The 22887-nt window shown below is 36.3% G+C and overlaps 1 protein-coding gene across 1 annotated transcript in view; it reads right to left on the reverse strand.

The window, feature by feature from the left end:
- Positions 1-22887, reverse strand: part of GBE1 (1,4-alpha-glucan branching enzyme 1) — a gene marked incomplete at its 5' end in the record, with an annotated part of 215685 nt that overhangs the window by 32697 nt on the left and 160101 nt on the right. The gene's annotated exons all lie outside the window — the stretch shown is intronic.

Here is a 22887-nt window from a genome sequence, read left to right on the forward strand (position 1 = left end):
CAGCTGTGTCCTGTGAATGATTTACAGCCATGGTTCAAAAACAGCACAGTGTAGCACAGAGAGGACTGACCACATCTGGACTCAGGATTCCAGGGTTTGGGTCTAGCCCAGCCATACAGCCCTTGATACATGCCTCTTTTTCCTCATGCACAAACTGAGAACACTTACCTCTATCATACTTATGTCATCTCTGAAACAATCTCTAATATCTCTGATTAATTTCCAAAGTCTCTCTTTCCGTCATTTCTGTAATCTGTACAGTGCTTTACAATTACCCAAGGCTTTGAATGTACATTGTGTTTTGATCCTCCGTGGGCCTCTTCATTATATCCATCTTGCAGATGAGAAATCCAAAGCTGTGGACAGTTTTGCCCAAGCTCACACAGATAATAAGTGCAAAAGTAACCATTAAAATTGAGTTCTTTTGATTAAAATCCAAAGATTTTAATCCAAAGATTTTAATGAGGTTCCTTCTACCTCATCCCCACATTAGGCAAGTATGTTTTAAACTTCAGGTGCCATAGAAACCCAAGTTATCACTCTTATTCATTTTCCTTATTTCTTTCTCAGATCTTCATGTTTCTATTAGATGTATCATCTTTAATTTCAAAAGTGTCTGCATGCATGTGCACATATATGGGTTCAGTTAGGACACCTGATTTGGAACCACTTAAATATTGTTTATCATTGTAATGATGAGAACCAGAAACTCCATACACTGGAAAAACAAAATAAAATAGTAACACATAAATATTTTTCATTCTCAAAATTAAATTTAGATATTGGTTGTCTAATAGATTGGCTCCTATTGTTTTCCCCAAGGTGGATTTCTACTTTACAGTTTCTTGTTTCTTGTTTTCCTCTTAAAAATTAAGTACAGCTTTCTAAAATTTACTTTCATTTGCCACTTTGATGTTATAATTTTCTAAGTCATAAACTTCTCCTTTGTGTCAGAAAGTATTATAGTGAACACAGGAATGTCCTACATTCAAAAAACTAATATATTAATATTTTAATAAAAACTAGTACACTAGCATGTAATTAAACAAAATGATTTATTGTAGCATTGCTTTAAACAGTAAACTCTGCTGAGAAACATTGGAATTTGGATTTAACTTTTTGGGACCACAGCCATCAACGTAAAAATAGCATCCGAACAAATACGTCTGCAGCAGCTCCCTAAGAATCAAGCATCTACAAACATTTTGCTAAATTCTAGTATTTGTCAACATAATATCCCTTACAATTTTACCTGCAATGTGACAGAAGAAGGAACCAGATTTCTGACTCTCTGGGCCTACAGTTACTTTAGGATGCTTCAAGGGACACTGGGAATTTCCCTCTGCCATTCTTCGGAGCTCTGCTTAGGTCTGGAGCCTGTCATGGTGTAGCCAAGGCACAGCCCACTTTAACATCCGTTCAACTGGCAAACTCAGGCACCCTCAGAATTGCAGGGGAGCACAGGCTTTACTGATGAGAAAGGGACTGCCTACCTGAGGAAAACCGTATGTCTATGCACCAGTAAAATTTCAACTAGTGGAGAACTTCAGAAAGACTAGAAATGACTTAAGTTGGTTAAAGTATAATAGCCTATAACTGGATCCAGGCTTTCTATAAGCATGATACTGTTGTTCTGGTATGGCCGTCAACTCTGGGTTGACTACGGTATTACCAAGCAATCCCTTCAGCTTTCTGGGGGAGATTGTTAGATCACTGTCATCCTGATTACCACAGTAGAGGCGACAGCATATGCTTCATGTCTGCTTATTACATGCTGGGCACACGCACTGCACATTAATTAATTCTTTCCATCTTCAACAACACTAGAGAAGGCACTATTATTATCCCAAGTTTATAAGTAAGGAAGCTGAGTCACAGACATTTATTAAGTACTGGGATCTTTGAATGCAGATAGTCTGGTTTTAGTACGCTGACGCTTAGGACTCCATCATATTGACAGAAATAAATACCATGGAAATACGGTGCCAAAGAATGACCAACCTCTCTTATGTGGACAGAGACTCCAAGCTAATGGAATGACATGTACAGATGGATGGAAGTGAGGACGTGAGATGTAGTTAGGACTTTGGTTTAGCCATAAAATAGAGTTAGTGGTGAGGGGAAGAGGTGGGACAGACAAGATGAGGTTAGATTAGGATAGGCCTCATAAAATTAGGAGCGTAATTACATTGCAGGCAGTAGGGAACTAAAGGTTATTTTCTAAGTAGGGGATGAGAAGTTCAAATGCATTTATTATCAAACTACCTCTACAGTGTGAAAAAAAGACACAGAGTATGGGGGATAGCTAAACAGTAGAACAGCTATCACAGAATCCAAAGTATAAGGGTATAAGGTAAGATGCATTGAGAATGAGGAAAAGAATGATTCAAATGGCATTTCTTCTATACTGCTGGTGGGAATATAAATTGGTACAGCCACTGTGAAGAACAGTATGGAGGTTCCTCAAAAAATTGAAGGTAGAATTACTATATGATCCAGTAATTCCACTACTGGGCATTAATTCAAAGAAAACAAAAACACTAATTCCAAAAGATATGTGTACCCCAATGTTTACTGCAGCATTATTTGTAATAGCCAAGATAAGGAAGCAACCTAAGTGTCCATTGATGGATGAATAGATAACGAAGATGTGGTGTATGTATGTATGTGTGTACGCGTGTGTGTCTATATATATATATATATATATATATATATATATATAACACAGCTATTAAAAAGGACGAGGTTGTACCATTTGCAAAAACATGGATGGACCTAGGGGGTATTATGCTAAGTGAAACAAGTCCGAATGAGAAAGACAAATACGATAGGATTTCACTCATATGTGGAATGTAAAAAAAGATAATAAGCAACAAAAAGCAGAATCAGATTTAGAAATACAGAGAATAAGCTGATGGTTGCTGCAGCAGGATGGGCAAGATAGGTAAAGGGAATGGGAGATACAGGCTTCCAGTTATAAAATGAATAAATCACAAGAATAAAAGGCACAGCATAAGGAACAAAGTCAATGATACTATAATAGTGTTGCATGGTACCAGACGGTAGCCAAGCTTGTGGTGAGCAGGGCATAATGTATATGTTTGTCAATCACTATGTTGTACACCTGAAACTAATGTAACATAGCACATCAACTATACTCAAACAAAATGAAGCAAACAAACAAACAACAAATGACATTTCTGAGGAGGATAATAACAGAATTTGATGCTGCCTGATGAATGTAGGTTGTAAAAAACGGAAACTCTGAGTGCAGTTTTGAAGTTTCAAGCTCAGGTGACTGAGTAGTGCCGCACGAACCACACTAGTGAATAATGGTGACAGAGGAAATGTGTGGGAGGGAGATAATGAGTTTTTTGGCATGCTAAATTTAAGACCTGAAGAATACACAGGCATTCATGGATATACAGTAATACTGATAAACATAAGGGACTGAAATTTAGGAGAGAACTGGGGGTGAGGACCAAGAGTAATTTGTTAAGGCCTCAGTAAGAGACAGTAGTTACATCCACAAAAGGACAAAGGCTTACGGACAGCATCCTGAGGAACTGCAGGCAGAAGATTGATTAGAAAAGACCGAGGAAAAATGGTTAGCAAAGTAAGAGGGACATCAAGAAAAAATGTATCAAAGGCTAAGAGTTTCAAAAAGGATGGTCAGTGACCAATGCTACAAACACACACACACACACACACACACACACCAAAAACTCAGACCTTGCTATCTTACCACCAATTTGGTATAGGAATGAAATACTGTAGAGGAGTGCTTTGCAATCAATGGAATGCTCCAGAGAAAACATATAGATTCCAAGGAAGCTTGTTAAAAATGTTCATCACCTTTGGGGGAAGTCCCAGGCAGTAATCTACATTTTCTTCAACCTTCCTATACTGAATGAAAGAGGATGACCAAAGGCCACTCCCTGAAGGAGAACAGAGTAGAGATTTAAACGTTCTTTATATGTCTAAGGAAAAGACAGTTATGTAACATGATGCCCATGGACACAGTGAGACTCGAGTTTTATCTGAGTGAGCCAGTTATGAGTGAATTTAGACAATTTAATTTCTCCAGTGCTCAGTTTACTTGTCTATAAAATAGGATAATATGTTTCATAAAAGTTCTTTTAAGATTCAAACATGCTGGGTGCCTGGGTGGCTCAGTTGGTTGAATGACTGCCTTCGGCTCAGGTCATGATCCCGGACTTCCAGGATCGAGTCCTGCATCGGGCTCCCAGCTCCTTGGGGAGTCTGTTTCTCCCTCTGACCTTCTCCTCTCTCATGTTCTCTCTCACTTATTCTCTCTCAAATTAATAAATAAAATCTTAAATAAAAAAAAAGATTCAAACATGCTAAGTGAGGCACTGGGCACAGGGTCTGTCAGCTATCGGCTTTCAATGTACAGAAACTTTTATGTTACACATGTCCACTTATTACAGATGTTGTTCAGGAAAGAATTACATAAAAGGCAATAGATGAGAGCTATAATAAAGCTAAAATCAGAGTGAGGGACCTGACCAGCCCTACTCTGTAGTAGGCATACAAGCAACCAGGATGAATTCAGCAGGCAACTAGTCAGTTGGCTCCTTTTGATTCAGTTTTCATGGTCCAACCTTATTCCTTTCTTTAAAGTATGAAGTTGTATATGAATGCATTTATTCATATATTTAATAATACAAACCGATTTCCCTAAGCCCAGTGTGAATGACCTTTGAGTTATCTTCTATTTTAGATTTTTAAAAGGCAGAATTGGGTATGAAAATAATTTTGCCACAAGGATGGGGCAAATCAAATTGCCATGTTAGGAATCCCCTCTCCAGTCTCTTTCTTCCTTATTCCTACATGTTCACCATGCAAAACCTCTGAACAAGTTCTCATGGGTTATTTATGGTGTATATATATTAATAGTATATATATTTACATATATTATATGTAGCATATATATTTATATGGTATATTTATTATCACATATACTATATATACTTAAAGTATATATAGTATACAGTTGATTATATTCTACCTAAAACGAACATTTTAGGAACCTTCTAAAACCAGAGTTCTCCTTTGGCTGAAACACTAATGACACTTGAGGTTCTCCATCTCCTGATTTCTCCCCACCCTTTTTGAAAATGTGACCTCAGGTTTCAGCCTCTGTTGCTTGCTATCCTTTCTGTCTCAGGTAGACTAAGAAGGTGAAAATACAAATTCTCCACTATATGGTTTAATTTCTCTCTTATATTCCTCCTTGGAAGTATAGTTTTTATCAGTATAGAGTAGAATGGTGAGTTTAACCAAAACTACTAAGGATGGTATGTACCCATCTCATAATCTGATAAAAAGCTAAGATCCTGCTCTCCAGAAACACACACACACAGACACATACAATGGGTATAGCCTTAAAGGTTCTCGAATTCCATTTGAAAACAGATACAATGTGAAATCATGTTAGCATTTATTTCTAACATTCTAGCATGAAAATTCATATCCTTATAATCTATAGCATAAATAAGGATTTAGGAGTAGCACCATTACAATGAGGTTAAGCTATATAAATTATTTAGAAGAGTACAAGACACATAGTAAGTGACAATAAATATTAGTTACTATTATTTTAGTATTATATTTTCTTTTATTTTATTATGCAAGTAACACACCCGCATTAGTTTTTTTAAACACACACACACACACACACACACATACACACAGAATCTAAAATCTTATAAAATAACCACTTGCTGTGGTATGACTGCTACTATTCCCCCAAAATTCCTATGTTGCAATCCTAATCCTCAGACTTCCCAAATCCAGAAAGCATGAGAAATAAATTTCTGTTTATTATAAGCTCCCAGATCCATGGTATTTTGTTATAGTGGCCAAAGTGGACTAAGACATCACTGTTTTTCTTTTGGTAAATATTTTATTTCTTTTCATTTATATCTGTATCTATGATTATATGCCTATATCTCTAGATCCATATATATCCACTTACCCATCTATCTGTCCTGTCTACCTATAACTTGTTTTAAACAAAAATAGAGTTATATGCTATTTTGAATTTTAATGTAAGCATTTTCCATGTCAATAAGTATATATATCTCTCCATGATGGTACTTCCTTATGTGCATACAACGCAATTATATTTAACCGTTTTCCTCATGTTAGTCGTTTTTGCTTCTTCTACTATTTTAGTACTATAAAACATGAGCAATCTTACAAATCCACCTCTGGGTTTTTTTTGGTCTAATATTTCCCTAAGAAAAGAACATGCAGAATAGCTGCGGAGAAGGTAAGCAGATGATTCTCAGAGAAAGCATTTTCCAAGTTTTGAACATTACTAATCATTTGAAGACACAGGCACAAGTTAACAAATTCTCACTGGAAGTAATGCTCAACACACATACAAAATTATATTCCTTAATGCATATGTTTAATATGCTACTTTAAAAGCATTTTTCATTTAAAGGTTTCATTTTATTGCATTCCAAGACTAGTCCATTTTTAACATTTATCTTTCTAATAGCATAGCTAAAAATTAGCAACAATTAATAAAAACACTTATTACATGAGATCAAATTAAATACTTGGAAAAATAAAAGACAAAGATGAAAGCAGGACAAATGTTTGGTGTCATAATCCAATTTAGGATTTTTTAATGTATTTTAACTTTCACCTCATTTATTGTTGATGAGTATAAAGTCACTACTTTAAAAAACATTCCAATAAGCACATTTATATATTATGGAATATGCAGTTGAATTTCTAAATTAGAAAAAAGAGCTATTTTAAAAAAATTCAAGATATGATGAAGACCCTATTCTATTAGACAATCATTTATTAATCTCTATTAGAGACTAATTTAGATTTTCTGAAAATCTTTTCCTGGAGAGGCTTTGTTTAAACTGAAAGAAATAGAAGTTGCATACAACAAAGAAATAGATAGAAAAATTACATTAGAGAAATCACAGAGAAAACATTGTACAGGGTGGCTTTTGAATGTTATCTCTGTTGTAAATGAGCTGACAAGGGGCAAATTAAGTTTAATGTAGACAAACGCAACATTAAATTTCATATTTGGTTCAAAACTGTAAACACAAGCATAAAATAAATGGAAGCAAATCACAGAAAGACTTTCAAAGTGACCTTGGAATAATAGTGAACCATTCTCAGACTGAACAGAGAAAACTGGAAAATGCCTGTTAGTATCTTACATCAGCTCACAGCTCACAAACCTAATGAAGAAAAATACTATCATTAAAACAAGTTAAGAATGTTCTTCTCAGCTATGGTCCACAAATGACTTAGGAATGTGGCAACACTTGAGACAGTACAGTGAAGTATGGCCACCCAGATAAGCTCATAACTAAGGGCTGCTCTATAAAGATGGATACGAACTCTAAATTTATTCAGGTGATGGCCAAAAAGGTAATTGATTTGTGTTAGTACAGATAACTTGCCGGAATAAGAAACACATAATACAAATGAGTATTTTAATTTAACAAAATAAATATATGTATATGTATTTCTAAATTATAGGTATATGTGAGTATACATCCATACATAATATATGTCTATCTTCCTCAATGAATGCAACAGGCATTTCTAACTTGGAGCTCATGCATTGCTGGTGATTTCCTGATATTTCATGCGAAACATTGTATGCATGTTCACCTGTGTGTTTTTCTGAGGCGCGAGAGAGTTTTCCTTTACATTCTCCAGGAGCCTGAGTCTTAAAAAGAGTAAGAACTACTCACTGTATTAGAATGTTAGTAACTAAAGGAATGGGTCACAGGTAAGAGTTTCTAAGCTACACAAAAAAGGGGAAAAAAATGTGAAAACCTAAATTGAGGGAAGCATTTTTCAAACCGTGGGCTGGTTTATTCAACAGATAAGAAGCTTAGAAAAGTCACATTTAAACTAACTCTAGCACAGGGAGGCAAAGACTGTGACATCTGGGAACAATACTTCCAAGTTAAAAATATGCATTACAAGTAACCTGGCACTAACCATTAAAGGATGATATTTCTGCTTGTTAAAATATGATTATGATCACTGATGTAATACATAGAATGTTACTTATTTCAAAATGATGGGAAGACAATAATTTTTTGAGCTGTCACCTGGGATATTTTGTAAGAAAATTCACAGTTCATGCCATGATTCACTGCATTCACTATAATAACAGAACTGGGTGCTTCCAGAAATAAGAAGACAGAAAGCTCTGGCTAATAAATATTTTTTTTTAAATTTTTTTAATTTTTATAATTAAAAAAATTTTTTATAAACATATAATGTATTATTATAATAAGTAACTTTAAAACCAAAACAGGGAAGCAAGTAACTAACATTGCTATAGTTAATTAATGATTCCAGAAAATTCTACCAAGTTCCTTCTCTCCTTTCCATTTCCTCTGTAAAGAGCACCATTCATGTCTGGTTAATTGGGTAAAACCTCTAGGCACAAAATTCCTATTGGGATTGCTTTTCCTGTAATTAATTTTTTGCTGTTTGATGTAAAGGTCCAAACTATAAATTGACAAGAAGCCAGCTGGTACAGTGATGGAATTCGAGACAATACAACTAATGAAAAAAGCCCCAGCTCTATTAGCTGAACATTCTGATTAGCAGGTTTGTGTGTTTAGTTTCTCTAAACTGTAATGCATACTAATTTTACCTAGGAATTAATTAAAGCCTATCACAACCTCCATGCTGTGAATGTTATGTAACTCTTTGTTGATACTGAGTTTATGCATATATGAGAATAAGGTACAGTCCTCTTAAGAATGTAAAAAACTTTAATTATCCCCTTCAACTGTACTAAAAAGTAACTCTTAAGAGGAAGAATCTATTTTCAGTTTTTCTCTAGCCCTTTAGTGGATATTTAACTCTCCAAAGGGTGGGGCACAACATAAAATATTTTTCCAAATCAGGGACTGTGATATTCCCTTTTAGAAAAATAAACCTGCTATCCATTCTCCTGGCCCACCTTTGATAATGATCAATGTGGTTCTGGGCAGCGATGACGCCTAATTTTTCTTTCCTCCATAGTATGCTCCACTGTACTGTATCTAGAACAGATATCTCTTAATATTTGTTAAAGTTGGGTTATTCCCTCTACAATTGTTAAAGATCTAATCATCTCTTTCCAGGCACAGAAACAAAATATAATAATCAGATCCAGAAGATGACATAAAGGTGGCACACAAACAAACCCTGGGGACCTTTGGTAACTCATTGTTAATATCAAGTTTATCTACATATACACTTGAAATACACGTATGTGGTGTATATGGTACAGTCCTAAAGAGAACATTAAAAACAAACAAATTTCAATGCCCGTTCCTCTTAATATCCTCAAGACTTCTGAAATCAAATGGTTTGGTCTGGAGGTCTCTGGGTTTTCCTGTGGAGACCCTCTTATGAGCATTCCTCCTTTAAAAGGTACAGGTCAGTGACCACATCCTGAGTCCCAGGATTTGCTATATCGGTCATATGCTCTATTATAACATAAGATTATAATTTCAAAAGTATTAAAGTATATCCTGTGTATCAGATAACATGCTTAATGTAGGTCAGCACGATCCCTGTCCTCATAGATCTCATAATCTAATTAGGAGATTTAGAGGAGAGAGACAGAATTAAACAATTATAAAAATACATATTTTCTTTGGAGAGGGTATGGATGAGAGGGCTCAAAAAAATGATTTAAAGGATAAGAATGAAAACAACAAAGGGTAGTAGGAGAGGAAAGGAGAGAATACTGGCAAATCTCCCCCATTCCTGCTGCAGTCAGTTAAATGTGTGTCTTTGACTCAGGTCATGATCTTAGGGTCCTAGGATCCAGCCCCATATCGGGCTCTGTGCTCAGTTGGGGAGCCTGCTGCTTCCCCTTCCTCTGCTCCTTCTCCCAGCTCATGCTCTCCCCTCAAGCCCCCAGATGAATAAATAAAATCTTAAAAATAAAACAAAAACAAACAAACAAACAAAAACAAAGAAGAAGAAGAAAATGTGAAGGTGCTGAGATGGTGGCCAAGGTAGAGAGGGCAGGCCTGGAACTCTGCCACTGTACAGGGTTGGGGAGAGAGGGTGTTGGTCTTAGAAACTCAATCTTGGAATTCTATAAATTACCTGTGGTGTTAAGAAATGAAAAGTAACTTTGCATACTAAGCATGTGCATGGCTTTTAGGAACATCCAGGGTAACTGATGCCATGGGACTGGATGAAATTGCCTGGGAAGAGCATACAGGAAAGAGAGAATAATGGGAAAAGCCCGAGGAACACTCACGTGGCAAGGTAGGGCAGAGGAGGCCTGGAAAGAAGCCTGAGGAGGAAAACCATGGTGGGCGGGAGACCAGAGACAGACCCCAGGGAAGGACGGGTTCTGAGAAGAAACAATGGTCAACAGTAACAGGAGCTAGTAGTTGAACTAAAACCTGAAGTCCTGTAATAACTACACTGAGTAATAAGAGAGAACATTCACGAATGAAAAGGGAGAAATAGCAGTGATGTCTGGGGTAAAACCAAAGAACTGAAAACTGTTGTGAGGATGGAGTGCTTTACTTTTTCTCTTTGTTTATTCTAGGATATTCTGACAGATAGTATTTAACTAAATACCTGGGAGTGAATGGTCTGTCTTAACTATATAACGCTTTCTGTTCATAAATTTTGAACTCTGAGGTGTTTTATGGTATATAATATGTACCATATCTTAAGACATTAAAGAAATAAAAACTAATATACTATTAGGTTTCCTTAAAATTTCTACAACAAATCTACAGACTAATATTTTCAATAAAATACATGATAAATTCCAGTTCTTCATCCCCTAGATAAAGAGGATGGTGGCTTGAGTCAAATACTGTACACCTGCTCTCCCATCCCACCTGGTATTACCGTCCATGTCCCTGATCCCTGATAGCTGAAAAGGGCCAGGAATGGCTCTGAAGGTTAGAGCCACTGCAGCAAGGCTGGCTGATCCCCTCCATCTGTTCTGCTCTCCCCAGTCTTCCCCTTGATAAATTATGCATAAAAAGTCTTGAAGCAAAGGCCAAATGAGCTCTGGGCACTTCGGAAAGAAAACATTTCCAACTTGAACTACGCTTGGACCATGGCCAAACCCATCAATCCCTTCACTTATCTACATGATTAGAATTGCTTTAAGTGGTAAGTTCCTGTCATCAAGAACAGGGTAGTAGACGAAGTAAATATGTAGGTCAAGTGTTTTGATAAGAAGGTTGTCAAAATAAAACAACTGTAAAACATTCTTAACCATCAATGTCCATAAGTACAAAGTAAGAATAACTTTATATTGCATATGTGTGGTAGAATAAATGAGAACACACTTATAAACCAGTCTTACTTGAAATGCTAAAGAATTAGCATTATTATATTGAAGGTTAATGATATATAATGATCTATCTCATAATTTTTTATTTAAATCAAGACTATGGGAGAACATTTTAAATAAATGAGATCATAAAACTATATTAAAATAATAAAAGCCAACAGTAATTTCTTTTTTTTTTTAAGAGTTTATTTATTTATTTGTCAGAGAGAGAGAGTGCACACAAGCAGGCAGAGGCAGAGAGAGAAGCAGGCTCCCTGCCGAGCAAGGAGACTCTATCCCAGGACTCTGGGATCATGACCTGAGCCAAAGGCAACAGCTTAACTGACTAAGCCACCCAGGCGTCCCAAGCAACAGTAATTTCTTGAGAGCCCTCTATGTACATGGACTCAGAGCTAGAATTTTAGAAGTTATTTCAAATGATAATCACAATAACCCTTTAATTTGGGAGGGGACATTATTCCTGTTTTCAGACAACCGATCAGGAAGGTAATGTGACTTTCCAAGGTGATGCGGGTGTAAGGCATCAAAGTCAGTATTCAAACTTAGGTTTGTCTGTATTCTTTCCACGGTATCCGGAACTCGGCATTTGATTTGAGCAACATTAGCTGGAAACCTGTTACAAATGTACTGACATTAGGGAAGATAATAAAAAAGCTATAAAAAGGTGTGTAAAGATGTATTTCCAATTTCACTACCGAGTATACAAATAAAGTATATTTATCACAGGCCTGTGCTCCCTTTGTGCCTTGCATGTTCTGCTGTCTTGATGTTATTACCCCATGTTACAGCTGTTTGGTCTCCATGAAGCCTTTTTAAAATCCTGCTGGAAAGCTTTGGTGCTTGTGTTTCCACTTATACTCAGGTGTCATTTTCCCCCCCCTTATTAAAGCAATCATTACATAGTATGATTTTTGTGCTAGCTGTTTTTGCCTCTTTATTAGATTAAGGATAGACACACTATGTTTTTATCTCTTATCCTTCTTACCTAATTTATGCGCAGGCATACAGCACACATTTGAGGACTAATGAAACATGTGTTGAAAGAAGAAAATGAAGGAAATCATGTCTCCTTCCTATAGGAGGCTATATATTACTTAGGGAAAGTTCTAGCTTACTTTCCCTAGTTCAAAGGGGAAGCACTCAAAGAGTGTGTAACAAATGCTTCCTTACTGACTGCAAAATGAGGGCCATAAAAAAAACAGAGGAGGGGCGCCTGGGTGGCTCAGTCAGTTAAGCATCTGCCTTTGGCTCAGGTCATGATCTCAGGGTCCAGGGATTGAGCCCAGTGTCAGCCTCCCTGCTCAGCTGGGAGTCTGTTTCTCCCTCTCCCTGCTTTTGCGCTCTTGCTTGCTCACTCTCTCTCTCTCCCCTCTCAAATAAATAAATAAAAATTTAAAAAACAAAACAAAACAAAACACCACAGAGGGAAGTGCTAAGGGGTGGAAAGGGGTACATACAGAGGAGTCCATCCCTCGTGAGGGGAAGGGAGGATGTAAATCAGAAGAGAGAAGACACATCACTTAGGTTCTCTCTTCCTGAGGCTCCCTAGGGTGTTTTCCTACTCTGAAAGCCACAGCAATGAGGTTGAACTTCAAATGGTTCATGTTGCTAATTATACTTTGACCTACATGGGATTTTTGTGGCACTGTTCTGGTTTAAAACAAATAATAAAGTATAATCAAACCAAGTAAAAATGAACAAAACACACAGAACTAAATGAAGAAAACTTATCATTTTTGGACAAAAATAATTTCTTATAAACAACATATTATTTCCTTAAGAAAATTCACAGCAACAGTAGTGGACTCTGCCATTTGGTCTGAAACCATCTTGATACTGCATGAAGCGGAAGATGTTCCCGACATTAGGGAAGATAATAAAAAAGCTATAAAAAGGTGTGTGAAGATGTATTTCCAATTTCAAAATGTTCTTTAAGGGGGAGAAGGAGGGGAATAAGGGGAGAAGAAGGGGGAAAAGAAGAAGGAAGAGATGGTGAAGGGAAAAATGAGGTTATTTAATACAATCCTAACTGAATTCGTGTTTATCTCAAGCAAATTACAAATGCCTTAGAAAGTGATTTGTTAATGCACGCTGTTGTAAAAAGAGTAGAAGTTTTGCAAGTGAACAGGGCCCTAGCTGAAAGACTCCACACCTTTTTAGGCAGTAGAAAACAAGTCAAGAAAACAGGAATTGTGAAAAGTAATATACTGGATGACTACAAAATTGATTATACACATGTGATTTTGTGGCTCTTCTAGCTTTAGGTTTAGGCTCCCAAATTTAGTAATTGAGTCAAATTGTGCCATTTTTCCCTAAAATTTGTCTATAACTAGGATATGCAACCACTGAGTCAGGGTTAGTTCCTTTTGGCTACATCAAACATACATAGTAAAAGAGATGAGCAAATCTCCCTAATGAATTATTGAGAGCTAAGCAGAGACACTGAAAGGGGAAGCATATAACCACTGGAAATAAGACTGGAAAGAAACCGTTCACTTAAGTCTTCTGTATGGAATAAGTGACATCAGTTTAATTCAATCCTGATATCATTCCAGGCTAGATGAGCCTAAGAACCTCAGGCTCTTTCAAGACACAGTCTGCTATAGCTTTCCAAGGTTTCAATCTCCCACAGCCTTTCTTCTGTAGTCAGCAATTCTAACTCCCTTGTAGAGAGACTTAACTACCTGCTTATAACTTAATCAAAGGACCAGTATCAGTTTGCCTTTGGAAGATGTTTCCATTGCTCCAAGTTCCTGCCAACAGCTAGTTAGCCTTCTCTGCTTCCCTGCTGTCAGCTCTTGCTTCCTCTCAGGCCACCGGTGCCAAATAAATGAGAAAAAAGTTCCCAAGCAGCATGATGGCTTGCGGGAAACACTGTGAAATTCTTCCCTCAATAAGAAGAAAAGTTCTTAGTATTTGCACTACTTGCTTCAGGTGTCTCCATTTGCTCTGGGTAACACTGATTTTGAATTGTAAAAAATATAATGACAAGGTTATGAATCAGCTTGTCAACTGTCTTTGAAGGCTATTAAAAGAGAGGGTTCAAAATCATGTAAACAATTTTAATGTCTTAAAAGTAATGATGTTTAAATTATCATACACAAATGTCCCAGAGAGGTTTGATACAGTGTAAACTACCACCACCACTCCCTCCATATATACCAGAACATTTTCTATTGGTCTAAATCATTCTCTGTGCTTGCAGACAAGCTAAAATTCTAAACGAGGGAAACAAGTTTGGTAAAGAAAAGAACACAGAAACAAAACAATACCATTAGTAATTTTATCAGTTTTGTGTTTAACTTTTGTCATATCCAACAACTTCATTAAACTATTCCATGTAGAAATACTTATCACTATTACTTGTCCCTGGATGAGGAAAGTTTTCTTTGCTCTCCTTTGAGCTTTATCTCCCAATATACAGATCTTGCTTCAATCAAAAAGAGGACCCAAGTAATATGAACATGCCAATGTTTCCTGCCTATACATCTTTCTAGTTAGTCCTTGGCTTGTAACACTTGTTCTTGCCTCCAGAAATCATGTCTATTCTTCAACAACCAGCTTAAATATCACCTCCTATGTCAGAAATACATCCCTCCTTCAGTCCAAGAAACCCTTTTCTTTTTGTTTTGTTTTGTTCAAGCTAGATAAACTGCTTTCAAGAAAAGACACATTTTCTACCTTCCATTTATGGCTCTGTGTCTAAGTTTTGTCCAAAGATATACCAGCAGAATTGTTATGAGAAGATGGTTTTAAAAGAGCTGATTCAAAGGGGGGAGATATTCACTTTTTGTTCCTTTTCCTTCTTCCTTGTGTGGGAAGGGTGTTTTGGTACTGTACAGGAAGGGAGGCATTTTGGTTTTGTGAGATGTTTGTAGATACAGACATACAATTAGGTGAATTTCACGTAACTGTACCAAAAAGCCTAACAGTGTGACAGATATCTAAGTAAACCTCCATTTTTTAGGTTAGAAGGTATTTATATAGCGTGGAGAGAAACAATATAAAATATGCTATTTTCAAAGAACGTATTAAGGTCATTCTGAAACAAATATATTGTATTAAATTTTATATAGCATAAAGAAAGCTATTCAGAAAAAAGTGCTATAGTTTGCCTAAAGGGGAAAGAAATATCCAAGAGACTCTAATTATACTAAACAGAAGATTAAAATAAACATTCAGAATTATGGCACAATAATTATCTGGGTCCTCCACAAACTGTCAAAGTTTTCCCCAAACTTCTTGAAGCTTTACAAAGAATCATTTAATGGGGGAAAAAAAAAGAATCATTAAATGTGTCAGGTATTTGGGGGGAAAAAAGAAACTTTTAACATTCCAAGTGACAGATGTCAAGACTCATGAATATTTAAATATTCATAAGTTAGCAGACATTCTAAACAACCATTTAGGAATATATACATATTTGTTTTAATGCTATTCCTGGGATCCATTAAAAAAGTTTATAGGAATAGTGGGAGCACAGAGTGGTAACAGAACTAAGAAGGTAAACTCTACTAACTGGCTTACAGAACTATAAATTCTATTGCTCAGTTTTATCCTTTCAAATAAGTTTCTTTCTATAAATTAGGCCATCCAATAAATAAATTCTCTTTAGGAAATAGACAAAATTATGTGTCATAGAGAAGGGGAAGCATGAGATATGGATTTAAAGACATGAATTTTAGGAGGCAGTTTCTCACTTACGATATAAAACCCCAAGCCTTGTAACTTTCCCTTACTTGTAATATAGTTAGAACTTGGGTTTATTACACACTTATCATATGTGAGACAGCACTGCAAACTCTTAACATCATTAAATATTTTAATTCTTACAAGTGCCCAGTAAAATAGGTCTCATTATAATCCCTATTTTTGAGATGATGAATGAGGTACAGAAACATTAAGTAATGGGCCAAATATGGCACAACCAGGAAGTAAAGTAGCTAAGATCAGAATCTAGTCAGACTGTCTCCAAACCTGAACTCTTTTTTCTTTTTTTTTCTTTTTAAAGACTTTATTTATTTGAGAGAGAGAGAGTATGAGTGAGAAGGTGGGGTAGAAGAGGAGGGAGAAGCAGACTCCTCACTGAGCAGGGAGCCCCACACAGGGCTTGATAACAGGACCGTGGGATCATGATCTGAGTGGAGGGCAGATGCTTAACTGACTGAGCCACCTAGATGCCCCCCAAACCTGAACTCTTAACCATTATGTTATATGGCCTCAAAATGAACATTATATAAAGGATACTGACTTTGCAGGTTTCACTATGTGAAATCACGTATGTGAAAATGATTTAAAACTTGACAAGTCTAAACAAATGCAATATACATAGCAAATCATGGGGAATGCATAAAGGGAAAAGGACATGAATAATAAAGATACAGTCATTGGCTACTGGTTGAATGTTAAGCACAAGGAAAAGAAAGGAACAACTGAAATGGGTCTTAGAGCTCAACCACCAGTTACTGGAAAAAGATGGTGATACTAATAGTAATAATAATTTTAGAAAGGTTTCATAATTTGTAGGGAGGACGGTTTCAGTTTTGGATTTGGTGACTTTGAAGAGCCGCAAAACACCACATAGAGATCTCAGGGAGGTAGCTTCAAAAGGTATGTTTGTAGTTTAGAGCAAAACGTTGGATCTTGAAATGCTTTAAGTAGATAATTTTAGGATTATCTACTTAAAGAGATGTCCAAAGCCTCAAAGTGGATGAGCTTTCTGAGAAATAAAGAATAGGGCCAATGTCGCAAGAGAAACAAGATGAAAAGGAGTGTGTGGCAAGAGACAGGGGAGGCATGTTGGTAGAGCAGAAAAGGCAGGGAAAGAAAACAAGGAAAGTCAACCAAAGCAGGTGAAGGAGAGAGTTCAGGGAGTGGGTGCAGAGACCTGCAAGACAATGACAACCTTGGAAACCAGAGTTTCCCCGTCATTGAGAAGGCAGCAGGATATCTGCAAGGTTCTGACTGTTGAATATGAGAAAGCAGTTAGCACACTTAACTACATAATGAAGTTTGGCAAAGTAGAGGGAAAACAGGTGAGATATTAGCTTCACATGTTAGTGACCTATTTCTCCATTTGTAAATGTGTTTTAAAATTTTCTGATATTTTCTCACATTCATTTCTTAGTTATTGTATTGTACTTATTAAAAAAATTAAGATACCCACCATTTGCATCGACATGGAAGGAACTGGAGGGGATTATGCTAAGTGAAGTTAAGTCAAGCAGAGAAAGACAATTATCATATGGTTTCACTCAAACAATGGAACATAAGCACTAGCATGGAGGGCTGCAGGGGAAGGGAGGGAAATCCAAAGGGGGAGAAATCAGAGAGGGAGATGAACCACGAGAGACTATAGATCCTGAGAAACAATCTGGGGGTTTTAGAGAGGAGGGAGATGAGGGGAGGCAGTAACAGGGTGATGGGTATTGAGGAGGGCGTGTGCTGTAATGAGCACTGGGTGTTATAGGCAACTAATGAATCATTGAACACTACATCAAAAACTAATGATGTACTACTATACAGTGGCTAACTGAACATAATAAAAAATAATTAAAACAAATGTGTATCAAAGTCATGGTAAAAAGAACAATGTCCAGTCCAATCCTTACTGTTGTTACTGCACCTTTAGCCACACTGTAAATGGAAACATTTACTGTTTTATTTAACTACAATTTAAAAACAAAAGCAACTCAGGTGTCACTAATGTATATCACCAATTTGCGGAGGAAATGCTGCTTGGTATAAAATATCTTGTGCTAAGGGTCAGAAAAGAGCAAATTTGCTGCTAATTATTAAAATGCAAAAAGATTTTTTTCTACGAGTAAGTCATAATAATTACACTTGCCTTTTATAGTTAAATCTTTCTAAGACAAAACGAGGTATCACTTATGAAAATATTGCTGACTCACAGGAAAACAAGTATTTTGTATATCCAAGCTTACATAGGTAGAAAATGATATTAGGAAACAAAACCTTTTATACAAATAGATTTCAATGTTAAATGCTAATGTGTATAATGATGAGAGTATTTTCTTCTCTAAGAAAGTAAATCATTTTCACAATATACACATAACAATATAGAGATACTAGAACTGTTGCCAATTTAAACATGTGACCTTGAAGTCAACTGATTAAATAGGAATGGCTATCCTTGTCTTTTACTAAAAAAAGGATGGGTGTCTCCAAGAAGGAAAATTAGAATTTAAGAATTTCCTCTTTATCTTAAACTGTCTTGGCCTTTGATGTTATATTTGCTCAGGCAACTCCTGGCCTCGTTCAGTCAGGGGCAGCATATACTGCCAAGGGAAGGAGAAAAAAGCCAAGAAGAATAAAAGATTTAAGTTGGAAGTAAGCTGGCAGTCACAAAAGTCACTTCCCCCCAACTTTCAAAAACATTGAAAACTGAAACCTGTTCATTCTTAGCTACTTGAGAAATATTTTCCAAGGGAATAAGAACTCATCAATACCTACTGGGAAAAACAGGAGGTCAAAGTCTTTGTTTTATTTTACACAGTAAAACATTTAGGTCCATGGGAATGGCTGAGCCAGGATTAAAAGCTTACCTGTCTATTCCAAAACTAGAATCTACACATCAAGCCAGAAAACAGAAATTATTTCTTTGAGATACTATTTTAAGAAACAGAACCTAAAGGGCAGTACTTGAGTAGGAAGCCCAGAAGGGACAATGAAAAAAACACAGTGTTTCCTGCTTTTCAACCTTTGTGTCATTGTGGCCCCATCACCTCCCCACCAACCTTCACCCCACCTACACCACACTCAGGAGCCTTTTTAGACATTTTTTTTCCTAATTGCTTCCACCTCATGAAATTTAAATACTCCAGACCTACTGCATATGTGTTTATATGCTGCAATGCTCTGGAGGACAAAAACTATCATAATATCTAAGATTATTATTACTTTTTGTTCTCCCTTTTCCACCCCCTTCAGTGATATCACCCCCACTGAGAATGCATGAAAAAGGTCTGTTTATGAAACCAGGAAGCTAGGTAAGCTGCTGGAAAGGGTACACATATTCTCCTTGTATAGAAGGCACACGCTGTCTGCGTCGGGTAGTCAAAGAATTGTTTGATTACACGTCTTCAAAGAACATATAAAGGGATCCTACCTCGTCCATTTGATTCCCATCAAGACCTCTTTAAGAGCTGTCGGAAAGAGCTGTTGTCTGGCTCCAAAAATACTGAAATCGACTAACAAATATAGTAGTAGCTTTCCAACTTCGTAAGCAAAAGAACAGGTTCGACTATTATTTATTCTGCTAATATTTATGTGGTCTCATTTATAGGAGAACCCATATATACACAAAATTTAAGTCTCCTACTTAAAAGATGGAGAGATATTACTATAGTTCACACAGCTTTCAGAAGACTCTTGCTTTAATTAATAAAATGTCTTTCAAAAAGCCAATAAATGGATTTTTAAAACTGTACCAGGGTTATAAATGTTTCTTTGCTCAACATACAATAATTAAGTTCTCATGCCACATATTACTTTAAAGTCTAAAGCTAGGGATAAAATAAGCTGATCCCTAAAAAATATTTTTAGGGGTGCCTGGGTGGCTCAGTGGGTTAAGCCTCTGCCTTCGGCTCTGGTCATGATCTCAGGGTCCTGGGATCGAGCCCCGCATTGGGCTCTCTGCTCAGCAGGGAGCCTGCTTCCCCCTCTCTCTCTGCCCGCCTCTCTACCTACTTGTGATCCCTCTCTCTCTGTCAAATACATAAATAAAATATTTAAAAAAGATATTTTTAAGTGCACAGCACTTTCACATTATAATAAAGAAAAGGGAAAGAAAAGAAAATATAAGATATGGGGTGAATTTTTAACCATGTAATTTAATATTTTTCATTAAACTGTAGATAATTTATTGGAATAATAATCCAAGATAGCTGGATGTTTTGTTTGTGGAAAGGTGTTATTAAGGCTGACTAGTGTGGTGGGAAGGTGAGACCACAAAAATAACTCGGTATGACAACATCAAAATAAATTTACTTACCCACATTATTAGTTTGTTACTAGGTATAACAAGAAACTTTAACTCATGACCTATACATAACCAAGTATGATGTATATATGATTGAAGTATTGAAAAGGAGTGGATTATCTAGATTTTCAAACTTTTATTTTTCTCATCTCATCTCTTCATCACCAAACGGTGATCTCAGCATATGTCAAAATAGGACTTTTCAAGGACAGTGGTTTTGTGTGTGCTGGTGAGGCTCAAACAGCTATCATTTGTTTTTATTAAAAGTAATTCAAGAGTCTGTTAGATAATAGGGTGCAAACAAAGTTGCAAAGGCGTTTCTGGGTATTTTCTCCCAAGCTATAAAATTCTTCTCTAAAAAGTGAATGTTGACTTATATTTTTAAGAATAATCATATAAGCTTTTTAGTCAATTATTAACAGATTTCTTAAATGTATTTATAAAGGGATGATGACTATTGTAGGCATTTCTACAACATAGCTATAAACTGTATTTATGCTTTAAAGTTATATTATTATTCTTTTCCATTTATAATTTATTCTTCTAAAGGTACAACCTCTTTTAAACAACTCAAATATATGAAAATGTTCTTATGAAAGATAAATCAGGTGATAATTCTTGACTATACACAGAATTCTTTAAAATAGTATATTTCACTTATACCTGAAATTATACATTTTAAAAACTCAAAATTAAAGATACTTTTTCCAAATGTTACTGTATCATGTGAGTTATACCTGTACTACCTTATACTTTTAAAACTACTTAAATTTAGTACCTCGATCATTTTTTTTTTAAGATTTTATTTTTATTTATTGGACAGAGAGAGAGATCACAAGTAGGCAGAGAAGAGGCAGACAGAGAGAGAGGAGGAAGCAGGCTCCCCGCTGATCAGAGAGCCCGATGCGGGGCTCGATCCCAGCACCCTGGGATCATGACCTGAGCCAAAGGCAGAGGCTTAACCCACTGAGCCACCCAGGCGCCCCAGTACCTCGATCATTTTTGAGTTATGAAATAAAATGTACAGTTGATTCAAACTTGCTCATTCAAAGAAACACATCTCTTATATGATCCACATAGGACCAAAAAAACAAACAAAAAAAAAAACCAAAAAACCCCGAATGAACCAGTATTCAGTATTCAAGTATTTGATTACATGGGATATAAATATGGAGTAAAAATAACTTACCTAAATAAGATAATGTTATTTTTATCCTGTATTACATAACTTAGGCAGAGTTAACCATTAAATATCTCTTTCACTTCAGTTAATAATCAGAAGGATCTATTATCTGTATAGCCCTGAAAAATGGCAAATTTATTTTCCTCATAATCTTCAGAAAAATGTTACTTTAAAAAATGAAGAAAATGATTTTGAAGCCGTGTGCAAGGGATAGATCCAATTTATAAAGTGAGGTGAACAGTGTGGAAAGAATTTAGGCCTACAATTTTAAACCAATTTTAAAGAATTCTGTTAGCAGAAAATCTTGCAGTGCTATATTTAGTTTGAGGTGACTGCCCCCTCAAATCTATTTTTCACATTTTTAGTTGAGTAACATATCTAAACTGTGGATCTGACTTTGTCAATCTCCTATAAAACCCTTCAATAGCTCTCTATGACCTGGCCTCTGCTTCCATCTATAGCCTTCTCTCTCATCATTCATGTTCTAAATTGATGGGTTCCTCATTCTGTTTCACCTTCTTAGTTTTGCCTAGGTATCCCTCCAGTAAGGGATTGGGATAGAGAGGAAAGGGATACTTAAACCCAATTTGCTGCAGTAAGCCTCCCTTGACAGTCCCAATCTATTCCTTTCCTAAGTATTGGTTCAGTGTTCTTCTAGAATGTGCTCTGTGTGGACTGTAAAGGAGACATGTGTCACCTAACACACTTGCATCTCTCTGCTTTGTCTGTCTCTTTTCTGAATATGGACTCTGTGAGCCAATGGCTAGGTCTTCTCTTGCTTATTCAGGTCCTTGGCCGATGCCTGACCCAGCAGTAACCCAGCAGTAGAAAGAAGCAAGCAAAGAGGACTAACAAGTTATTCGTAAGACTGGCTCAAACTCTGGAAACAAGTCACTTGATTTGTGTCACAGATGACCTCATAGTATGAAATTTACTTTGCTGTTTTCCTCTTTGATTCATCTCTTTTTGGTGGATGTCTCTAGTTGGAGATTTGTTAACATCACTGCTATTCTCAACATTCATTTCAGATGAAATAATAATATTGGCTTCTATGGGATGAAGTGTTTTGGAGGCAGACAGAGCTAGGTTCAAGTTCTGACTTCTGTATTAAAATTGAACCTTTCATCCTCCTCATGTGTAAAATGAAGGTAATCGTTCCTACTTCTCAGGGTTGGAACTCAGTTTAAATGAGATATCATAAGTAAAACATTTAGCATACTGCCTCGCTCAGTGTAAATATTCAGTATGGAGCTATTTTAAGAACAGAATGCTCAAAGACACTCAAAGTTGCTGATTTGACAACAGCCTGTCAGATTAAGACAAGTCACCCATATGATCTACATTCTC

This window comes from Lontra canadensis, unplaced genomic scaffold (assembly GCF_010015895.1).
Source record: "Lontra canadensis isolate GAN:19392208 unplaced genomic scaffold, GSC_riverotter_1.0 scaffold62, whole genome shotgun sequence".
Lineage (NCBI taxonomy): Eukaryota > Metazoa > Chordata > Mammalia > Carnivora > Mustelidae > Lontra > Lontra canadensis.